Source organism: Dermochelys coriacea, chromosome 1 (genome assembly GCF_009764565.3).
Source record: "Dermochelys coriacea isolate rDerCor1 chromosome 1, rDerCor1.pri.v4, whole genome shotgun sequence".
Lineage (NCBI taxonomy): Eukaryota > Metazoa > Chordata > Testudines > Dermochelyidae > Dermochelys > Dermochelys coriacea.
In genome coordinates, this window is record NC_050068.2 from 58,741,279 (window position 1) to 58,756,502 (window position 15,224).

Sequence of the window (15,224 nt, forward strand, 5' to 3'; positions counted from 1 at the left end):
AAATGGATAGTTTTGTAATAAGAAAAAGAAGTTTGGAAACACAGTCATCAAATCCATCCACATCTGCAAATGAAAATACAAGTGTAAGTACGTTGTCTGCAACAGAAAGTTCTCCTAATAACGGACAGACTTTTGCCATGTCAACCTCGTCTGAACCACCTACTAAAAAGTGGACGAAGCACTATAGTGATCCTTTAAAATTTTTTTTAAATGGTTTCATCAATTGTGCTAACGCAAACCAAGATCCAAAGCCCCAGTGTATTATTTGCAGCGAGGTGCTTGCAAACAAGAGTTTAAAACCATCAAAGTTAAAAAGACATTTAGAAACAAAACATGGGGAACTTGTTGATAAGCCTCTTGAATATTTTCAAAGAAAGCAACAGGAATTAAAGTTATCAGAACAAGTTCTTAGTCGGTCAACTACTTTGACTGATAAGGCACAACTGGCATCATGTTTGATTGCATTCCGTGTGGCAAAAGAGAAAATGGCCCATGCAGTTGCTGAAATATGAAATATTTGAATATGAAAATATGAATAAATGTGAAATATGAAATATGAAATATTTCAGCATCTCTGGATATGGTGCATACAAATTTTCAACAAGAAATCTCCGAAAAATTGAAAAGTATTCCTCTCAGTGATAACAGAATGTCTTGGTGAATACGTGATATTGCAGAGCATTTGGAAGACCAGCTTTTTATTTGGTTACAGTCAGCCAGGGATTTTGCTGTCCAACTTGATGAGAGTACTGATATTTCAAATTGTGCAACACCGTTAGTTTATATGAGATATGTATGGCAAGATGATTTTATGGAAGATTTGCTGTGTTGTCAGATTTTACCAACAAATACAACAGAAGCACAAATATTCAAAGCACTGCATGACTGTGTAGTTGGAAAATACTAACTGACTTGGCTAATTGCAAAGGAATTACAAGTGATGGTGCAGCAAATACGACAGGTAGAAATAGTGGAGCGGTGAAAAAAATATCTGAGGCAGCTGGTAATGATGTTGTTTGGAATCACTGTTTCATTCACTGTGAAGCTTTGGCGTACAAAGGTATTTCCTCTGATCTTATGGAAGTATGGAAGAAAGTAGTGAAAATTGTTAAAGCATTAAAGGAAGCTCTCTGAGCAGCAGCCTTTTTGAAGCATTATGCCCAGAAATGGGAGCGGAGCATGCTCATTTACTGTTTCACACTGAAGTATGGTGGCTGTCATGGGGCAGGGTGCTTACAAAGGTGTATGAACTCCATGCATCTGATGAAGTGGGTTATAGCCCATGAAGACTTATGCCCAAATAAATTTGTTAGTCTCTCAGGGTATGTCTTCACTACCCGCCGAATCGATAAATTGTGATAAATTGATCCCTGAGAGCACTCCCATCGACTCCTCTACTCCACCACTGTGAGAGGCGCAAGCGGAGTCAATGGGGGAGCAGCAGCAGTCGACTTACCGCGGTGAAGGCACCACGGTAAGTCGATCTAAGTACATTGACTTCAGCTATGTTATTCATGTAGCTGAAGTTGTATAACTTAGATCGATCCCGCCCCAGTGTAGACCAGGGCTAAGGTGTCACAAGTACTCCTGATACAGACTAACACGGCTACACCTCTACACTCAGGGATGAGATTCAAGTTTTTATGGTATAGAAATAGTCTGACTTGGCAAATTTGTTTGACGATTACAGTTGGTTAATAAAGTGATCATATCTGGCTGACATTTTCTCAATTTTAAATTAACTGAATTTGAAATGACAAGGAAGAGGCAATGATTTGTTTCAGTCCTGCGAACCAATACAAGCATTCCACAAGTCATTAGCACTGTGGCAAGCATGACTGAAAATCATAGAATCATAGAATATCAGGGTTGGAAGGGACCCCAGAAGGTCATCTAGTCCAACCCCCTGCTCAAAGCAGGACCAAGTCCCAGTTAAATCATCCCAGCCAGGGCTTTGTCAAGCCTGACCTTAAAAACCTCTAAGGAAGGAGATTCTACCACCTCCCTAGGTAACGCATTCCAGTGTTTCACCACCCTCTTAGTGAAAAAGTTTTTCCTAATATCCAATCTAAACCTCCCCCATTGCAACTTGAGACCATTACTCCTCGTTCTGTCATCTGCTACCATTGAGAACAGTCTAGAGCCATCCTCTTTGAAACCCCCTTTCAGGTAGTTGAAAGCAGCTATCAAATCCCCCCTCATTCTTCTCTTCTGCAGACTAAACAATCCCAGCTCCCTCAGCCTCTCCTCATAAGTCATGTGCTCTAGACCCCTAATCATTTTTGTTGCCCTTCGTTGTACTCTTTCCAATTTATCCACATCCTTCCTGTAGTGTGGGGCCCAAAACTGGACACAGTACTCCAGATGAGGCCTCACCAGTGTCGAATAGAGGGGAACGATCACGTCCCTCGATCTGCTCGCTATGCCCCTACTTATACATCCCAAAATGCCATTGGCCTTCTTGGCAACAAGGGCACACTGCTGACTCATATCCAGCTTCTCGTCCACTGTCACCCCTAGGTCCTTTTCCGCAGAACTGCTGCCGAGCCATTCGGTCCCTAGTCTGTAGCGGTGCATTGGATTCTTCCATCCTAAGTGCAGGACCCTGCACTTATCCTTATTGAACCTCATTAGATTTCTTTTGGCCCAATCCTCCAATTTGTCTAGGTCCTTCTGTATCCTATCCCTCCCCTCCAGCGTATCTACCACTCCTCCCAGTTTAGTATCATCCGCGAATTTGCTGAGAGTGCAATCCACACCATCCTCCAGATCATTTATGAAGATATTGAACAAAACGGGCCCCAGGACCGACCCCTGGGGCACTCCACTTGACACCGGCTGCCAACTAGACATGGAGCCATTGATCACTACCCGTTGAGCCCGACAATCTAGCCAGCTTTCTACCCACCTTATAGTGCATTCATCCAGCCCATACTTCCTTAACTTGCTGACAAGAATGCTGTGGGAGACCGTGTCAAAAGCTTTGCTAAAGTCAAGAAACAATACATCCACTGCTTTCCCTTCATCCACAGAACCAGTAATCTCATCATAAAAGGCGATTAGATTAGTCAGGCATGACCTTCCCTTGGTGAATCCATGCTGACTGTTCCTGATCACTTTCCTCTCCTCTAAGTGCTTCAGGATTGATTCTTTGAGGACCTGCTCCATGATTTTTCCGGGGACTGAGGTGAGGCTGACCGGCCTGTAGTTCCCAGGATCCTCCTTCTTCCCTTTTTTAAAGATGGGAAAAAAATTACTTTTTTTTAAAAAGTAATTGTCCGAGCTACTACATGTTCCCAACACTGTTACAACACACTGAGAACAGCATCAGTGAAGAAAAAATGAATGAAATGAAATGTCATATAGTTACATTTCGCTCCGCTGTCTGACTTTTTTAGTTTCTACAGTCAGACCCATCCATCGCATTAAGTAAGTGAAACTAAACCTGATTGTCTTTTTTACTGTATTTAAAAATGTTTTACAAGTAATGTCGATGTCTAATTTTAGTTATTACTTGAAGTGAAGTGGCTAAAGCTAGCATGTATTTCCCTTTATTGTGATTTTATGAAAATTCTAGTCAGAAGATATTATTGTTTTGGGTCACGGGGATAAGTATTTTTCTTCCACCGAGTCATAAGAAAAAAGTTTGAAAACCACTGCTCTACTATCCATCTTCTCTATTGGTTTGGGAGGGAGCGTGCCAACATGTAGTGCCAACATGTAGAGAAAACAATTATGCCAGTCCTTTAAGGCTCTGAATTCCAGAACACAGTCATTTAAATTGCCATAGGCGAGAGAGAGACTTAAATGTCAAATTATGTCTCTACCAAAATATGCTGCCTAACTTAGTCCGTGCCATCTGGACCAGGTTTAATGTACATACCAATATTTTTCCATAGATTGCAAATATTTTTCTATGGATTCTAAATACTTTCTGAATGTGTAATTTGCTAATTTGTCTACTCTTCTATTTTTTCCACCCCCTTTTGTGGATGTAGACACATTTTTGCAGATTTCCAAAGATACACCTCAAATTCAGGAAGAATTTATTACTACACTGTAATACCTTTTCATCCAAGGACATCAAAGAAGTTTAAATGCACAGATGAAGCCTCAGAAGAACGTGATATAGGTGCATTGAGTATTACAGTAGCTCCAATTTACACATGGATAAACCAAGGCTCAAAAGCAGCAAAGTGCCTTATCCAAGACTGCACAATGAATCTGTGACATTGCCAGGAATACTTCTCAAGAATCCTAGCTCCTAGTTATGTGCTCTACCCTTTAGAAAACTTTAAGCCATTTCTGATCTCATTGACAATTATTTTACTTCACTGACTTTACTAGAGTCACCCCTGATCTACACCATTAGAACTGAGAAGAATAAAGTTTTCTCAGGAATGTTAACTTTATGTAATGGGAATAGAAGAGTGACAGAGAACTACTTTTAGTTAAAACTATGCAAAAATTTGATCTATCCAAAGTATGAGTAAGGACCCTGTGACTTTTTGGATCTAATAATACTTTATTAGATTAATGTGGGTATGGATACTAATATAGTCTACACCAAACATCTACGCCAAAACTCCTTTCACATAATTGTCTCTGACTGAATTACTAACACTGAAAGCTGTATTTGCTCTTTGTTATCTCTACATGCTTTCTGCTGCAACAGTGCCCTTTCCAGCTTTTGTTCTTCATGAGAAAGACGCATCTTTGTATATTTGCCCAACACACATTAATATATTGTCTGCAGTGTTGTTGAAGCCATGTTGATCCCAGGACACGGGAGACACAAAGTGGATACATGGCCAGATTAAGACCTTTAGAGGCCCTAAGCACTGAAAAGATTATGGTGCCCCCCCCGTATGTAATTCAAAATAAAAACAATAGTATACCGTAAAATTAAATTTTATTTTTCAAAATGACTCAAAACTTACATGTATGTTGAAATTAAAATAGCTTCTTTCTAGATTTTCTGATTGCAAAATTCTGGATAAGTTCATCGAAGCTGACTCGACGAAGCATGTCCGCTTCCATACACAATAGGGAAAGTGAATCAAGTCTGTCCCAACACATTGTTGTTCTCTGAGGGTTTTTTATTCTTTTCAGCTAAGAAAAAGAGCATTCTGCAGAGCAGTTAGCAATCATCAATGTTAGAAAAATACGTAGCGCGATCTCTACATTTGGAAATACACATTGTATTCCGTCTTTCAATATTGTGTCTTGAAGATCAATGTGACTGAATTTTATTTTTCCTGTTTCATTAAACTTTGCGCACATATAACAGTGGAACTGTCGTACTTCTCCACAGAAATTCATGTTCAAGTCAAGAGGGTCTGAGTCAACTAGCATTTGGGAACCTTGTGAATATTGTTCGTCAGGTAAATCCATATCATTTAGAAAAGAAAATCTACTTGATACTTCTTTGTACACTTCACCTCTCCTCTTCATATGAGCTTCAAGTATATCAATTATAGCATAAAGAAAAGGAGTACTTGTGGCACCTTAGAGACTAACACATTTATTAGAGCATAAGCTTTCGTGAGCTACAGCTCACTTCATCGGATGCATTTGGTGGAAAAAACAGAGGGGAGATTTATATACACACACAGAGAACATGAAACAATGGGTTTATCATGCACACTGTAAGGAGAGTGATCACTTAAGATAAGCCATCACCAGCAGCAGGGCGGGGAAAGGAGGGAAACCTTTCATGGTGACAAGCAAGGTAGGCTAATTCCAGCAGTTAACTAGAATATCTGAGGAACAGTGGGGGGTGGGGTGGGGGGGGGAGAAATAACATGGGGAAATAGTTTTACTTTGTGTAATGACTCATTCACTCCCAGTCTCTATTCAAGCCTAAGTTAATTGTATCCAGTTTGCAAATTAATTCCAATTCAGCAGTCTCTCGTTGGAGTCTGTTTTTGAAGCTTTTTTGTTGAAGGATAGCCACTCTTAGGTCTGTAATCGAGTGACCAGAGAGATTGAAGTGTTCTCCAACTGGTTTTTGAATGTTATAATTCTTGACGTCTGATTTGTGTCCATTCATTCTTTTACGTAGAGACTGTCCAGTTTGGCCAATGTACATGGCAGAGGGGCATTGTTTTTTCCACCAAATGCATCCGATGAAGTGAGCTGTAGCTCATGAAAGCTTATGCTCTAATAAATGTATTAGTCTCTAAGGTGCCACAAGTACTCCTTTTCTTTTTGTGAATACAGACTAACACGGCTGCTACTCTGAAACCTGTAATTATAGCATAGTAAGTAGATATGAGAAATCTGTCTCTAGGATTCAATGCTGTTTCTATTGCACTGCTATCATTTGCTTGTTTTTTCCTGATTCACTTGTGGGACTGGGCTTCTTTGTAGTTAGTATCAGTCAAGATATCTTTTGATATGTCTTCAAATCTTTTGAAATCATTCCTCAAAGTGTGTAAGTGGTCTACTAATAATTGACAGAGGTCTGCACATGTTTTCAAATCCAATTCTTTTTCTTGGAGAGCTTGACTTGTGTGGTAAAAGTGTTGAAAAATTTCATTCCACATGGTCAACATGAATACAAACTCTAGTTCTTGCATCTTGTTTGCAATGTTTTCTGCTTCTCGTATAGTGTCTCCCTTTTGTGATTGTCTTCAGCTATACTTTCTAATGCATTCACAATCTTTGAGTAGGACTCTAGAATTGCACTTGTTGCCACTGCACGTGCCTCCCAGAGAGTATTAGGAAGAGATTTCAACACACGATCATTGCTCAAATATGTTTTAAGAACTGCCCATCCGTGTGTGGAGGCAGAGAGAAATGTATAAAGTAACTGGACTGTTGAGAAAAAACTTACTGCCACCAGACAACAATCTGCACTGCAGCCAACAAGATTGGGAGAGTGTGCAGCACATGGTATGAATATGGCATATTTGTTCTGTTCTAAAAGCATCTTCTGCTTGATAATGCCCTGACATGTTGGCAGTGTTGTCATAAGATTGACCTCTGCACTTTGAGAAATCTATTTTGCAAACTTGGCACAGATAATGCAGTACCTGATCTGCCATTTCTTCACCAGTGTGGCTTTTCAAATTGAGTAATGTTATAAATCGTTCAACTGGTTTTGCATCTCTGGGAGACACATATCTTATTACAATTCACAATTGATCAATATGTGAAAGATCAGGTGTAGAGTCGATAGATAAACTGAAGTACCCAGCAGTACTTATTTCATCCACAATAGCTGAACGAACTTTGTCACTCGTTAGACTAATGAGTTCATCACATATTGTCTTGGATAAGTATGATGGGTTACCTTTGTCAGCATTCCTATATTTTGAGATATGGCCTGCTAAAAATGGGTCAAACTGAGCCACAAGTTCTAACAATCCCAAGAAATTTCCATTCTGCAATGATCCAAATGTGTCATTTGATCCCTGGAAAGGCAGACCACGTTCAGCTAATGTTTGAATAATAGCTATAACACGCTGCAAGACATGTTGCCAGTATTCACGCTCCCCTTTAATTTGTTCTTCCAATTTTTGTGTCAATCCAAAGCCCTGTCTTCGATATAAATATGTCAACATTGAATCTCTGTGAGTAGTGCTATTTTCATGTTGTTCAATTAAAACAGTATTCCGCCAGTCACTAAATCCATTTGCAGCAAACCGGGATGTTGAAGGTTTATATGCAAAAAGTTTGCAAACAAAACAGTACTGTGCATACAGTAGCCACTCAGGTGTATTTCTCACCATTCGCTTTCATGCCGAAAAATATTTTTTGTGGATAATATCTCATTTGTTTGCTATTGGTAAAAGTCCGACGTGATTTCTCAAATGGCCCAGTGTAATGTTAACAGTCATTTGGTCCACTATCTATCCAGTAAGCTACATCATCGGTCCTGAAATCAACCCACATACCAGGATCTTTTCTTCTATTATTTACAGCATGAGGAGGTTCAGTCTCTGACACATCCACACCTTCTAGAACAATCTCTGTTTTACCACCAAGAATAGGATGATCAGTTACAGTCTCTGACATATCCACATGTTCTGGAATGGTGTTTGTTTCACCAATAGAAGAAAGGTCAGTCTCTGAAACCCTACAGGTTTTGGAACGATGTCTGTGCTACTGAGAGAAGATGTTGCTTCTGATGGATGCACTTTGAAAAATGATGTCAGCTTTGGAAGATTTTGGAAAATTTCACTAGTTTTTTGTTTCTTTTCTTCCTCCAGTTTACGTTTCTGTGCTCCACTCTGTTGGTTACATTTCATCCTGCCCCTTATCTCAGTTATCTGAACTTAAAAAGAAAAACAAATTACACAATATACACTATTTTAATGTATATACTGTGGCAAATTGCTGGCACTACTATGTTGGGTCTCCCGCTTTCTCTTCTTGGGTGGGGTTCAGGGCATTGTTTCTAGCCCCTGAACTGGGGTATTAACTGCCCCACTAGTGTCCTAGAGGAGAGGAGTGGAGAGGGAGGGACCCAGGCCTGCCCTCTACTCTGGGACCCAGGCCCGCCCTCTACTCCGGGTCCCAGCCCAGGGGCTACTTCCCTCTCCTGCTCTTCAGTTTGTGGGGCTTCCTGCCCTCCTTCTGCACAAACCAGGTGTCCCTTTACTTAGGGTCTTGGTCTTCTTAGCCCACTGCAGCACTTCTCCAAACTCTCCTCTGCTTCCCTCCAAACTGCTATCTGCTCCAACACCAATCCACTCTGCTTCAACTCCTCCAAACTGGTCTCTGCTCCAACACCAATCCACTCTGCTTCAACTCCTCCTCTTGTCTGATTGAAGCAGGGGTTTTTTATCATGTGACTGGCTTCAGGTGCTCTAATGGGCTTCAGGTGCTTTAATTAATTTATAGCAAATTTTCTTCCCTCTACAGGGAATAAGACTCCCTTCTAACACTCTCCTGCTGCCCTCTGGCCATGTTGTATCACAATATATAATATATATATAAGAAAGAAAAAAATGAATCAAGTATGTATAACTCAGAAGAATATATCAATAATAAAACAAATTTATTGCAATACATGACAGGACCTGATTTCCTCGCATTATTTTGATCAACGTTAGTAGGATGCCCCCCTGGTTTAGGTGGGGATAGGTAATAAAAAGAGAACAGAAAAACGGGGGAAGAGTGTATAGTGGAGTGTAAGGAAGTCTAACAAGGTTCTGATTTTTCCCATGAGGACTACTTTGATGCTTTTTTTGAAATATCAAATCTCAAATTTTTTCCAAAAAAATCTCATATTTTTGGTGCCCCCTGCTTTGCTGGTGCCCTAAGTATGTGCTTAGTCTACCTATTGGGTAATCCAGCCCTGGGTGGATAAGGCCATATCTTTTATTGGACTAACTTCTGTTGGTGGTAGCGACAAGGTTTCATGCTTCCCAGTGATCTCACTCAGGTCTGGAGAAGGAAACTAGAGTGTCCAAGCTAAATACAAGGTCAAGTTCTCAGTAAGGTATCATTCTCACATAACCTGCACAACACCTTCAAAAGATGAGCCTAGGAACTTAAATTCATGACTCTGGTGGACACTAAAAGAATATGGACTAAACACAGATGATTATTTTATGGCCCATTACAACAACTTGTAACACACCCTGCTGCCTACCAACCCTCCATTGCTCTACTACTGCAGAGATGTTAATTGCCCATTTCATTTAACATGTGTGAACCCCTTATGCTTGACAGTCTGTCCCACCTTGTATTTAGCTTGGCCACTGGTTTCTTTCTCCAGATCTGAGGAATTGCTCTGTGAAGCTCAAAAGTTTGTCCCTTCCACCAACGGGAGTTGGTCCAGTAAAAGATATTACCTCACCCACCTTTCCTCTCTCAATAGTTTGTCTTACATACATGCAACAGGAATCTCTAATGGTTCTCTTAATTTTTGACAAAATTCATTTTGTCAACAGAAGGCTTGTCGGTAAACAATTAAATGCATTTTAGAATGCCATTGACAAAATAATTATAGGTGTATGGCAGAATGGAATCACTATAGTAACCAGGCAATCCTGCAGCATCACAAGGGCCGATCAGAGAGTTTATTTTTAATGTTAGGAACAGAACACACAAAGGATATCAGCTGCTGCTCTGTCTCCAAATAGGGACCTGAGCGCAAACATCTTTCATGACTCCTTTATTACTAATGTAGGAGGAATGATCAGAGACTTTCACATTACTCATGGGATGCTCTTAAAATGTAAAGCAAATGCTCAAAAATGCTGTATATTAAAGAAGAGTGGTTTTCTAATGGTTTCCCCAGGGAGCCCTACTCCAATTATAGATATTTTAACTGTCAGATTCAGCATGAACGCAAAATATTTTGTATTATTTACATTCAATTCATTTTAACTAATTGTTTGTTGGCATAACATGAAGTTAAACACACTGGTGCTTTTGGCCAGGGGCTGTCTGTTCCCCCTAATTTCATAATTTTATTGCCAGACACCTCGCAATATGTCACTTATGATATTCTTTCTAAATAATAATCCATACTAATTATTCTATTTATTCTTTCCTCCAAATACATGTAGCGGCCTGGAAACTGATTTTTTGGGCCACAGACCCTTGGGCCAAACTTTGAAGTCCTTACTCAAGTGAGGGCATCAGAATTATATAATGCATTTGTTGTTCATAAGAAAGTAAGGGCAGATACTCAGCTAATATAGGTCAGCATAGCTCTAGTGACACAATGGATCGCATTATTTCCTCGTGCACCCCATTGGTCTGTCAGTATCCATGCATTGTTTCTTGTCATCTATTTAAATAATCAGCTCTTTGGGGCAGGGAATGTCTTTTCATTCTGTGTCTGTAAAGCACCTTGCACAGCGGGGTTCTCATCCAGGAATGGGACTCCTGGGGGCTGCAATCATACAAATAATAAAATTAATCTGTGCCAATTTATAGCAGAGGATCTGGCCCAATTGTCTACACTGTTCACCCTCTCTCCAGGAGAGAGAAATCTACAAATGTTTCCTACAATTCCCGTTATCATAGGTAGGAAATACATGCATTCATTGAGCTGGAAATACATCCCATAAGTGCAAATTTCTCCTATCTGACCAGTATAGCGAAGCTTAAATTCCAATATTCTGATCTCACCACATAGAATTCCCATTAATATCACTGGTAGGGGCATTAATCACCAGTCATGAATTATGTAGTCATCCCTAAATGGTGTGATAAAACCTGCTTACCATGCCACTGTATCATTAATTTCCTATTTATCACATGGGGGCATTCCTGTATTTGTACATAAAGAAAGGCTATAATCACCAAGGTCCTGATTTCCCCCTTCACTTACATCGGGATAAGTCAGGAGTAACTCCTCTGAAGTTAATGGCATTACATCACTGTAAGTGAGAGAAGAATCAAGCTCATGCATGCCTGTCTTCTGTCCATTAATAGAAAATAAGCTTAGTAGAGACTGTCCATGAGCTTTGGCCATATGCTTTCCCCCTATTTTCTGCTGTACAACCCACTGCCTTGTTTTTAAGGCTTTTTTCTTGTAATATATCTATTGCTTTCTAAGACAAAGGAGTGGAGAGGCCAAGTGGCTTTCAATTCAACAAGGTTTTGCATGGGCCAAAAGGGTCTGCTCGCACAGATCTCATTACAGAATCAGAGCCTATGTTTGAGAAATTTCTCTTATACATTACAAACATTCTTTTTAAAAAACCAGCAACCCAGAAGTATAGCTGAACAATATAACCACACCCAAAAGGGACTGCACACAGCCACTGAATTCAGTGCCAAGACTCCCTGCCAGGTCAAGAGAAGCAGAATTAGGTTCAAAGGGACAGAGAGGATGGCAGGGAGTTGTATTTATTTGTGATTGGGTGGTAGAAAGGTGTATATATTTCTGATGGCTTGTTTCCACCTTAATCAAGGTGCGGTTTATTTGACACTCATTTTGATTTTGTGTCCAATTCCACATGTTTGTAGTTATAGCCACTACTGTAGGTTAGAATGGTGATTCACTGGTGTCTTCTTCCTCACATTTAATGAGCGGGGCTTCTGGTAATTTTCCTTGGGAAACTGGGAGCCATTGACAACTAGTTCTTCTCTGTTTTTTCCCCCTGATCATCCCACCCAGGGTATATAAAGAGGCAAAGTCTGAGGAGTGCTGAAGAGCTTTTATATTTTTTACCTATTAGGTCATATTAACAATGTATAACTGATGCAGGTGTGTTATACATATACAAGAAGCAAGAAAAAGAGGAACGGGGAAGAAAGAGGGGAAATATGTGCACAAAGTGACACTCTGGGGTTAGTTATGGGGAAGGTTTAAGTTTGGGTTATTCATTAAGATCCTGGTTCAAGGCCTATTGAAGTCAGTGGAAGGATTTCTATCAGTTTCAATGAGTTTTGGATCAGGGCCCACAGTGTCTGACATATTGGCTATTTTAAGGCATCTGTTCCATTAATTGTTCCAAAAGTCCAGGAAATTTAGGTTGGGGTCAGTAAACTGCCTTGCCAGAGTGCAGTGTCCCATAAGATGTCAGAGTTGTAGAGCTTCATTGAATTGCAATGCTTCATTTACCAGCCAGTAAAGCAGTATTTTATCATTTCTGCAATCACTAAAGTAACGGTGATGCAAATATCCAGAGAAGCCAGACTGTGGGGATTTCCAACAGGAAGGAGAGAGCTTTTTGCCAGTCCCGATAGTAATGGAAATTTATGCAGAACCATAGCATGTGGCCGGCTGATTGTGGCAGGGTTCACTTACGGTACATCTACACTGGAATAAAAGATCTATGGCACAGGCCACCTGACATGCGCATGGAGCTCAGGCTGTGGGGCTAAAAATTGTGGTGTAGATGTTTGGGCTCAGGCTGGAGCCAAGGCTCTGGGACCCTCCCACCACACAGGGTCCCAGAACGTGGGCTCTAGCCCGAGTCCAGCTATCTACACAGCAATTTTACAGCCTGAGCCCCAAGAGCCCAGGCCAGCTGACCCTGATGTGCAGATGCACCCTTAGGGGCCAGCAAACCTAGTGGGTTGGCCATGGCTCAACAGACTCCAAAGTCCTGTAGGGGCCTTGTCAGGCAATCTGAGAACCTGGCAACCAAGTTACAGTCTGTCCTTATCCAGGTTCCTTCAGCTGGACAAGGGGGCAAAGAGAAGGCTGGGGGACCCAGGCCCTCCCTTTCCAGTGGGTCCCAGCCCAGGGCCCAAGGTGGAAGAGGTGAAGAGAATTTCAGTCCCCTCTAGCTGATACTCAAGACTGGTCTGTCCCTCTCCCCTTGCCCTCAGGCCACTTCCAGCCTCCCCTTGGCTCCTCTTCAGTTTGGGGCATGGTGACAGCATTCTGTTTTCCTCCCAACGGAGGGCTGCTTAAGCAGTCTCAACAATTCAGATAGTTAGTAGGAGCTCCCTGGCTCTCTTCTCCATGTTCAGTGATTTCCCCTTTCAGGAAGGAGCAGAGAGAAAAAAGGGTCAGGCCCCTGGCCACCTGGTCAGGTTTTACCCACAGTCCAGCCCCTTCCTTCTGTCCCAGAAGGTACAAATTGGCCTGCTTCATTCCTGTAGACAGCCTCTCCTTCACTCTATCCCTGTTTGTTTGCCAAAGGTCTATTTTAAGCACGTCATCCATTTGCAGTTGCGCCAGGCCAGGGTGGTCTTTGCCCAGTACTGCTGAATGACTCCTTTAGTCTTATTGAGGGTTCTGTAAACCCCATCACACTGATCCTTGCATCAAGGGTACTCCAGGGAAGCCCTGTGTATATTATAGCAATTGCAAACATACAGTATTCCCAGGGTAACATTTCAATGAATATTAAACTTCTACTTAGTGCTGGTGGCTGCAGAGAATATCTGCCGATCAGATTCTTAATAGCAGAAGAAATTGTTGTTTTGGGAAATAAAAACGTAAGCATTTGGAACCAGAAAGCCTGCACACACCGCTGTGAACACTGGCACAATGATTTAAGTTAAATGGACAGATACTATAAAATACATCAGGCATAAACATAAAATAGTATAACACTACTTAAATCTAAGCATGACCAATGACTTCTCCTATCAATTCTCTAATCAATTCTAATCAAGTTCTTGTCTTCTCCAGAACCTCCTTGTTGTGAATCAGACCACTCATGATGATGGGAATTCAATTTAGATTTTGAAAATGTGCCACAGCAAATGGAATTAACTCTTGACCCTGAGCACTCCTCTCCAATACCACAAATGCAGGACGTTCTTATTACATGGAAAGAGGAGGGAGCTATAAAGGTAGAATATTGATCTCTATCAATGGTTGTAGAAAACTGAACAACCTAATTGTACTTCTTGGACCCTTTAGCAGGCTGAACCCTGAGCAGGCTTCTCCCAGCCAGTCTTGGAAGTTTCCACTCACACTTTTTGCAAAGCCACTCAAATAAACAACACTTGAAACAAAACCCTTCACACAAAAAACACCCTTTTCTCCGCAGGGATCTCTGATCTCTGATCTCTGGATTGCTGATTTCCTAATACACAACCATGCTTTGGAGGCAAAGTCAAAACGATTCAGTGTCATTCTCTTTGCTCTGGGAAAGGTGAGTCAACAAGCCTCTTCTTACCAATCTCCTCTCTGTTCGGAGAGAAGAGACTGGTTATATGCTGTCCTCTTCAGAACCTCCCCTGCTCTGCCATACACTACAGATACATCTACACAGTAAGCAGGGTCCCACAACAGTTAGTCTCAGAGCCCAGGAGCCAGTCCAAGCCCAAACGTCTACCAGCCATTGTTAGCACCATAGCACGAGCCCAACAAGCCCAAGTCTGTAGACCCACGCTCTTAGACTTGCTGCCACAGGATCCTGCCTGTTATATAGACGTACCCAACAAGGCTCCTGGTCCCAGGCCTTGTTATTTTCCCAGACACCAGTTGTTACACCATGATCACTTCCTCTCTCTCAGCATCTGCCTCCGTCATTCCCTGGATCACTGTATCAGAATTCCTGCAACTGGTAGCCTGGCCCCCAAAAATTCCCCCTCTGGCCTTAATGGGCCAGTATACCATTACAGATGTGATCCTATTCCTGCTAAAGTCAACAGGACTGTTACCAGCAACTTCAATGGGAGCAGGAGCAGGTCTAACAGAAGGAAGGGTTTTGGTACAACTTGTGTTCTCCTCTTCATCCTTATTAATGGTACCATAGATCAGATGTGTGAGAGAAGGGCTGCGAATATAGCAGCCTGTATTAAAATTGTAAAAAATAAAACAACTTAATATACAAGGTGACCCCCGT

The 15,224-nt window shown here is 41.3% G+C and overlaps 1 long non-coding RNA gene and 1 pseudogene across 1 annotated transcript; one reads left to right on the forward strand and one right to left on the reverse strand.

The window, feature by feature from the left end:
- Positions 1-137: 137 nt before the first annotated feature.
- On the forward strand, positions 138-3,389 carry LOC119850942 (annotated as a pseudogene).
- A 4,817-nt stretch (positions 3,390-8,206) lies between these two features.
- LOC122457600 lies at positions 8,207-8,967 on the reverse strand. Its single transcript, XR_006277230.1, has 2 exons — positions 8,927-8,967; positions 8,207-8,330 (listed from the first exon to the last, which is right to left on the reverse strand). It is a non-coding gene; the product is annotated as an uncharacterized LOC122457600 (long non-coding RNA).
- Positions 8,968-15,224: the final 6,257 nt, after the last annotated feature.